This window comes from Sapajus apella, unplaced genomic scaffold (assembly GCF_009761245.1).
Source record: "Sapajus apella isolate SASKATOON/1434 unplaced genomic scaffold, GSC_monkey_1.0 scaffold37, whole genome shotgun sequence".
In the NCBI taxonomy this organism is placed as follows: Eukaryota; Metazoa; Chordata; class Mammalia; order Primates; family Cebidae; genus Sapajus; species Sapajus apella.
The window spans coordinates 20,973,524-20,982,296 of record NW_022436977.1 but is presented as its reverse complement, the minus strand read 5'-3'; the positions used below and the strand labels follow the sequence as shown (position 1 = coordinate 20,982,296).

Below are 8,773 nucleotides of genomic sequence, written 5' to 3'. Positions count from 1 at the left end.
AGAAAGAAAGAAAGAAAGAAAATCATAGCATTAAACTTGTAGAGCTCCTCTATTAAAAATTAGCTTCCTGAGGACAGGAACCATGTCTGTCCCATCATCAAATCTCAGTTTCTAGCAAGTAGTAAATAATAAATGTTGAACGAATAAAAATAAGGAAATAAATAATGAATGAACAAATCACTAATGTACTGCCTCAGCTCACACTATCTCTTCTTTACCCAGCTTTCTAAGGGATGGGTCACAGTAGCACATATGACTGATAATAAGTCAGAAAGGGAATAAGACTTGCTCAATGCATCTATCACTAAACTTGGCTGGGGGGAACCTTTGCAGGAGTGACAAAGAAATCTTAAAGATGCAAAAGATATTTGTCTTTCTGTACATTTTTAAAATAAAATCTGGCCGGGTGTGGTGTCTCATGCCTATAATCCAAGCACTTTGGGAGGCCATGGCAGGAGGCCATGCTTCATCCCAGGAGTCTGAGACCAGCATGGGTAACAAGGAGAGACTCTGCCTCTACAAATACAAAAAATTAGCTAGGCATGGTGGCATACACCTGTAGTCCCAGCTACTCGGCTGGCTGAGGTAGGAGGATTACTTGAGCCTGGAAAGTCAAGGCTGCAGTGAGCTGTGATTGTGCCACCGTACTCTTGCCTAAGTGACAGACTCAGACTCTGTTTAAAAAAAAAAAAAACTACTTTTATGGAGTTTTTTGAGGCATTGCTTTCCTGGGGGCTTTGGGACTGCTACGTACTTCTAGGTACTAAGAGGAAATGCCAAGAGTACAGGCTGCTAAGAGTTTGTTCCTGGACCCAGGGTTAAGGGGAGAAGGTAATATTTATTGCTTTTAAGTTCCCTGTTTGGCTGTCCAACTCTGTTTATAAAATTAAGAAAGGAGACAGAAAATCAAATAAGAATTCTGCCCAGGAGTAAACACTGTAGATCTATAGCGCATCTTTTGGAACCTGAGTATGTTAGACAGAACACAGAGGCTACTCTTCCCTAACAGCATACCCTAACCTTCAAACGGATTTTGAAATTTTTATTATCCAACTCCTACATTATATTGGCCATAAAGAATCATTTCTATTCATAAGGGAATTATCCACTAAGATTGATCAGGCTATTACTGAGGGCAGATTCCATCTCTGGAATGGCTGCATCTGTTCTGCTGAGGGAACTTTCTGCCATGGATGGCTTGGCTATGAATTACTAGAAATACTCAAGAGGACAGTAAGTTGCCTTCTGTCTCTGCTTTACACACAGCAGAAACCCAAGTGGTTATGGAATACAGTGAGGTACCCCAGAACAATCAGTTACCAGAAGCTAAGATTACAGTGATGACTGACCTCAGAAATGAAGCCTTCCAAGAACCTCTTCTCTATTTTTTCTTTTCCTTTTAAATAAACAGTCTCACTCTGTCACTGAGGGTGTAGTGCAGTCGCATGATCTCAGCTCACTGCAATCTCCATCTCCTGAGTTCAAGCCATTTTCCTGCTTCAGCCTCCTGAGTAGCTGGCTAATGAGCGCCTGGCTAATTTTTATATTTTTAATAGAGACAGAGTTTCACCATGTTGGCCAGGCTGGTATCAAACTCCTGACCTCAAGTCATCCACCTCCCTTGGCCTCCCAAAGTGCTGGGATTACAGGCGTGAACTACCATGCCCAGCCTCAAGAACCTCTTCTCTAAACCAGACCTAGAAATGAGATTCTTGATAATGGAATGAATTATTTGAAACACACAAAATAGAAGGGAAGTCAAACAAACATGAATACAACAGGGAACTCTTCCTTAAAGCTTTTATGCTGGGCAAAGCAACTCTAACTGTGGGCAGGAGTTGTTCAAACTTCATTACTCAATGTTAAAAAAAAATGCTTCAGTGTGTACCTACCACGTATTAAAGGATAGTAGCACTGGGCAAGGTGAGGGTACCAGGGTGAACAAGATGAGAATCCATGATCTCTAATACTAGAGATAAAATATGAACACTAATAACTGGAATGCAGGTGAAAAAGAGATACAGATACATTTAGAAGAAAGAGAACATTTAGCTAGTGGCAGTGGGTATGTTGCTTCTGCTTGGCGGATTAAAGAAAAAAGGAAAGAAGGTTAGGGACTTGGCTACCCAGCTGAGGAGGCTTCTTTTCTTTTCCCTTCCTTTTTCTCTTCTTCCTCCCTCCCTTTCTTCCTTTCTAACACTTTACATCCTTGAAAGTTTTAAGTACAGAACTGAAGACAAGAATTGCTCTCCGGAGAGATTAGTACGGTAGCAGTGAACTTTGTAGCAATGGGAATTTAGCGACAGAGCCAACTGATGTTTAGGATATAAATCAACAGGTCCAAGCAACTAACTGTTGTGGGGATCACTGAGTGGGAAGAGTCAAAGGTGACTTGGAGAATGCTGATGTCATTCAAGAACAGATGCCCAGGAGAGAAATAGAAGAAGGCTGACAGATGATGCGTGGTTCTGGACATACTGAGGTACTAATGAAGCTACCTGACAGGCCTTTGGAAATGTGGGACTAAAGCCCTGGGGAGAGGTCTGGATTGTTGAAGCTAGAGATGTGAGACTATTCTATATACAAATGAGGTGACATCATGAAAGTAGATGAGATCACCAAGGGAGACAGTAGAGGAGGAAAGAGAAGGACAAAGGGCAGAACCTCAGGGAATACTTGCATTTAGGACAAGAAAAAGACCCAGATGACGCCAGCAAAAAAGGAATCATCAGAGCAGTAATCTGAGAATTAGAAGACTGTCACAAAGCAAGAAAGAGGCTCAAGAGGGCGCAGGAGGTCACAAGAGAAAATGCTACCCAGAGGTCAAAAAGGATGGGGCTTGAGAAAAATGCCAGTGGGACACCGAGGGGCATTTTTCACTAGACTTTTGGTGGGATCAGAAATCAGAGGTTTCAAGTGCAAAGGTTAAAGAGGGAACAGATGAGTTATTCGGTTCATATTTGTGGGCATCCATCTGTCTTTACTGTTTGCCTCTTCTTTTTCCTTCCTGAACTCACCATCAGTTCACTTTCACTGCTATGTGCAAGTTTCTAAAGACTCTTCATTTTAAGGCTTCAATAGTTAAAGACAAATATTGATAAAAGTAATTAATAAACCCCCCTAAGAAATCCTAGGCTCCTAAAAGGGTCACTGCTTGCTCACATTTTGTTTCCCAGGCAAGGATATCCTGAAGACAAGTGAAATGGCCTGCGGATAGAGAGGGTTGACTGTAAGTGCACCACTGAATAAATGACATTTCCAGTCTTCCTATCACAGAGACTCTAAACCTTCCTAAACACTCTGCAGATATTCTTTTGACATCTCTAGGCTTTGCAAAACTACACACCTAATCACATTTAGTTAAAGCCTTCTTAAAACTTAAGTATATTTAGCCATTTCAAGTCTATACCAGAATACAGCATTAAATGATAAAGTTCCCCTACCAAATTAAATAAGGCTAACTATTCATAGATGAAAGAAAAACATAATATATTTTGGTATGCCTCTTTCAAAACTGGTGACTAACTTCCTAAACATCTGCACTGAACAGATATAATTTTGAGAAGTGTTGGGGGGGGGGTCAAAATTACAGGATATGACTACTAATGTTATTCACTGATCTCAATTAATAGGGGGTACACTTGCTGGGTACATAAGTCTAATCTGGGTTTAACAATCTTTTGGGTTTACCTAAAACACTGTTGGTTACTGGCAAGTTATTGTATCTTTTTTTTTCCCCGAGATGGAGTTTCACTCTTGTTGCCCAGACTGGAGGGCAATGGCACAGTCTCGGCTCACTGCAACCTCTGCCTCCCGGGTTCAAATGATTCTCCTGCCTCAGCCTCCCAAGTAGCTGTGACTACAGGCATGCACCACCATGCCCAGCTAATTTTGTATTTTTAGTAGAGACAGGGTTTCACCATGTTGGCAAGGCTGGTCTCAAACTCCTGACCTCAGGTGATCCACCTGCCTTGGCCTCCCAAAGTGCTGGGATTACAGATGTGAGCCACTGCACCTGGCCTACAGTATCTTAAAAAGTAGATTCTCATTATGAAAAGCACACACTGATTTCTAAAAGTCAGTATTTTGTTCCAGCACTTTGAGAAGCTGAGGCAGGATGACTGCTTGAGGCCAGGAGTTTAAGACTTACCTGAGCAACACAGGAAGACCCTGTCTCTACAAAAACATTTCAAAAAAATTAGCTGGGCATGGTGGTATGCCCCTGTCATCTCAGGCTCGCTTGAGCCCAAGAGTTTGAGGTTAAGTCCCTAAGTTACACAAAAGGTTTATTTCCAAAGTTCTTTAGTAACTTAGGTACTTAGAAATTAATGAGTATTTTCTTACCGATTCAATGATATTAATAATGGCTAAGTGAAGCCATGGACTTAACCTTGGTGGTGATTTGTATCCCTGGTGCCTGGTATAGTATCTTGCACATGGTGTTCTTTAAAAGGTTCCTGAGTAAATGATTGAATGAGTCAACAAATAAGGAAAGTGTAAACCTTTACTATTCTGAAAACAAGTAAGTAATAAAAACTATTACATATAAAAATGTTTCCTTTGAAAAATACATTCAGAATTCCAGCTTGGTTGTAAAGAACAATCTCTCCTATGGTTCATTCTCTAACTTTGGTGGCTGAATGAGGATTTCTTTCCCAGCTATGACATTAATTTCATATTAAGTTTCAATTATCCTCAACATTTTCTTAATTTCATTGGGGAGACCCTATAAGGAAAGTTGGAGGAATGAAAAGAAATAGATGAGGAGGAAGAGGAATGATGCAAGTGTTTGGAGACACTTTCAACAGAGACAATCTCAGCGTCAGTTCAACCAATCCTTTCATCACTTGTTCAACATTAGCCTAACTGGAACAAGGTTAGGACAGAGACTGGCGTGACAGGGGGTCTAAGTCACAAAATACTCTGCTGCTGTGATGAGTGGGGAAACAAGTCTGAGGAAAGGGGTCTTCCTGTGCAAGCTTATCTAACGCTGGTATTCACCCAAAGAAAAGCAGTATACAAGAGAGGTTAAGTGTAAGGACTCGGGCCAAACTTTCTTGGTTCAAGTCTCAGCCCCCTACTTTTTACCTAAGAGATGTCAGACTAAGTGCTTAACCTCTCTATATCCCATTAAAATGGGTATAATAAGAACACCTACCTTAAGAGTTGTTAGGAGGATTAAATAATTTAACAGTGCCTGAGATATCCTGAAAACTATATAACCATTAGCTAAACAAACACATCAGGCATGTGTAAGTTGCTGATTACATGCTTTGTCAATTAAAAACTTGGTTAACCTTGAAAAGCATAGGTTTCCTAGGGATGAAAGCACAAGAGGAAAAGAAGGTGGGTATTGTTTATTAAGTATCAGTAAAAACCATAGTACTATATTCAATCATATGTGATCTCTGTTTTTCACTTCAAAAGGAAAAGAAAAAAATATGCCTAATCTTGTGCCAAATCACCACTTAGGACTAGGAGTTTTTAAACGGTACTATGAGACCCAAGCAAGTCGCAAGTCTTACTGAAACGGTTTTTGTTTCTTTTGTTTTTCAAAACGGTCTCATTCTATTGCCGAGGCTGGGGTATAATGGTGTCATCATAACTCACTGCAGCCTTGAATTCCTGGGCTTAAGTGATCCTCCTGCCTCAAACTTCTGAGTTGCTAGGACTACAGGCAAGCACCACCATACATTTTACTTTTTGTAGAGATAGTGTCTCATTATGTTGCCCATATGGGTCTCAACCTCCTGGTCTCAAGCGACTCTTCTGTCTTGGCCTCCCAAAGTGCTGGAATTATAGGTGTGGGCAACCATGCCTGGCCCTGAAGCTATTTTAAGAGTATATTTTCCTCTGATAATGGGAAGAATATGAAATATATCTTTTTTGACAGTGTTGCCCTAAGACAAACTATTCAAAATGGATTCTATTTAAGAGTACATCTCATTTCACTAAGTGAAATAAGGTCATTCTTTTTAGTTTTAGAAAAGTCTTTGTCCAGACAAATGTCATTTGGAGCTCTGGTGCAGAAATTGCAATAATTTTTGAGACAAAAAATTCAGGGTTGGGCTGCCAAGTCCACACGCTTTCGTTCATGGTTTGCCAGCCCGAAGAGTTACTAGGGGAAAACATTCATTGAATGAGAAAGCTTACGTCATATTGAAGGACTATGCCATTACGGATGGCTTGTCTTTGCCCAGTATTCAAGAATCAGAGTAGTTGTCATTTCTTTCTTTACTACAGGATTATTCTTTTAAGTAAATGAAAGATTGACTTATATGTGCATTATACTTATTATCTTGCTAGAGTACAGAGTAAGGTTCAGAATACAATATTCATATATAGGGAGTGCCTAGAGGTGGAGAAGTTCACTGTTTACAGATAATGTCTAATAAAAAAGACTAATACCTCACCTTCCCACGACCCAAAGAAGCATTATCTCTTGCTTCAAAACCCAGCCACTTATCAGCTATGCTAATGAACCTCCTGGTTCTGTCATCCTCTACAGAGCAATCTAATTAAACAGCAACATCTGCAAACCCAGAGTGGAGACAAAATGTGGCAGATCTGGTCAGAAAGATCTGACCAAAACCCACCAAAACTACTTACAATATTAGACCAACAGAACTGAGCAATCACAGGAATTATGTTATACCGCTGAAGTTTTACTAAGAAACCATCAGAATCCTTATAATGTAGTTAATATTTGTACATACAGATAATGTGTTTCTTCATTATATCCTGAAACAGGCCATAATCCCTGTAATCCCAGTATTTTGGGAGACTGAGGTGGATGAATCAGCTGAGGTCAGCAATACAAACACTTAGCTGGCCTGTTGGCATGTATCAGATACTTGGGAGGCTGAGGCAGAAGAACTGCTTGAATCCGGGAGAGGGATGTTGCAATGAGCAGAGACTGCATCAATGTACTGCAGCCTGGGCAAAATAGTGAGACACCACCTCAAAAAAAAAAAATGAAGACGAGTTCAAGTCTAGCTATTAGAATTTTATAAATAGAGTGGCCCTAGATAATAAGAGATACTAATACTTGCTGTAGTTCACATAATTCTTTTGTTTTTTTTGAGCCAGGGTCTCACTGTGTTGTCCAGGTTGGAATGCAGTGATCAGCCTCCCAAGTAGCTAAGACTACAGATTCATACCACCACACTGCGCTAATTTTTTGTAGAAATGGTTTTACCATGTTGCCAGGCTTGTCTTGAACTCCTGGGCTCAAATGATCCATTCACATCAGCCTCCCAAAGTCCTGAGATTACAGACATGAACCACGGCACCCAGCCTCTGAATTTTTTAGATCAAATGAAATCATGTATCTGTCAGTATTTTGTAAATGGTTAAGGCCTTTCAAATTCTACTTTTTATTATCATGATTACATTTCAGTATTTATTTAGTATATTAGTCACTAAGGATTTTAAACACAGTACACTCATAAATCTATTGTCATGTATTGAGTTGATTTTGGGCAAGTCACTGATCTAATAGCATGACTCCCCAACGAAGTTAAACATGACTTTCAAACCCTGCTACAGTCCCACTGCACAAGGGCTAATTTTTTTATTAGCCCAAATCCCACTGTCTAGGAAAGGCTAAATGTTCATCCATTTCCGCTTATAAGGAAAGAGAAAGTAGAACTCTGTACATCTATATTAGCATTTAAATCAATATTTTATCTGAGAGTATGTCAGGCAGCAGGATTATTTAAGTTAATGTTATCTATTTGAAATATTTGTTCAAAGCACAGGCTGGCATCAAAGTCTTTAATATGGTTTAGATCAAGGGATTAGACTCTGTGACTTTATGGAAATAAACTTCAAAAGGCACTTTTGACAAAAGTTAATATAAATAGAATATACAAACAGAAAAGATCACTTTTTCCTCAAAGGAACAGTTAAGCATTATACACCAATCTGTTTGTTTCATGCCTCAGCTGAATTTAGGTATTATAACAAGGGAGGAGTAACTCCTTTAGTGAAGTGTGGAGCTACTCTTAATGGCTGTCTGCATAAAGTGATGAGGAAAATTTGATTAAGTTTGGGCACGTGAGTAATTAATTCTCAGTAAGGAAATCTGATAGGGGCCTCTGCAAATAGAACACTGAAAATAAATATCACTGTGGGACATAATCATTAAAATGTCCTGTCACTAAGTTCTCAATCTATTCACTTGTTTAATGCAAAGTCCACAGGCACAGGACTGTGGCTGCACCCCTAAGAATTCTAGTCTGACTCAAGGAGTGAGACAAAGTGTACAGGGCAGGAGGAAAAGGCCCTGACTTCCACAGCCCTAATCCTTTCTTTTTCTATTATTTCTTCTCATCTAGTCAAATAGGGATTTTTGCCCTGTAAATCCCAAGCCAGCATTGTCTCCTTGTCTTCCCTGTTTTGGTCTTATTGACATAGGCCGCTGATTTCCAGAGAAATAATTTTTGGCATATTAAGATAGCTAAAAGAGATATTAACAGTTGATGTAGGTATATATATATACATTTTTTTTTTCTCTTTTCTTCTTTTTTGAGATGGAGTCTCATTCCACTACACAGACTAGAGTGCAGCAGCGTGATCTCAGCTCACTGCAACCTCTGCTTCCCAGGTGTAAGCGATTCTCCTGCCTCAGCCTCCTAAGTAGCTGGGACTATAGGCAAGCGCCACTGTACTCGGCTAATTTTTGTATTTTTAGTAGAGGCGGAGTTTTGCCATGTTAGCCAGACAGGTCTCCAACTCCTGACCTCAGATGATCCACCCATCTCGGCCTCCC

At 39.9% G+C, this 8,773-nt stretch overlaps 1 protein-coding gene and 1 long non-coding RNA gene across 9 annotated transcripts in view; both read right to left on the bottom strand.

Moving 5' to 3' along the window:
• Nucleotides 1-4,159, bottom strand: part of LOC116564484 — a 12,419-nt gene extending 8,260 nt beyond the window's left edge. The window contains exon 1 of the long non-coding RNA XR_004274921.1: nt 3,953-4,159. This is a non-coding gene — a long non-coding RNA (uncharacterized LOC116564484). The remainder of the gene's footprint in view (nt 1-3,952) is intronic.
• The window catches only part of FRMD5 (FERM domain containing 5), a 330,792-nt gene that overhangs the window by 137,927 nt on the left and 184,092 nt on the right, over nt 1-8,773 (bottom strand). The gene's annotated exons all lie outside the window — the stretch shown is intronic.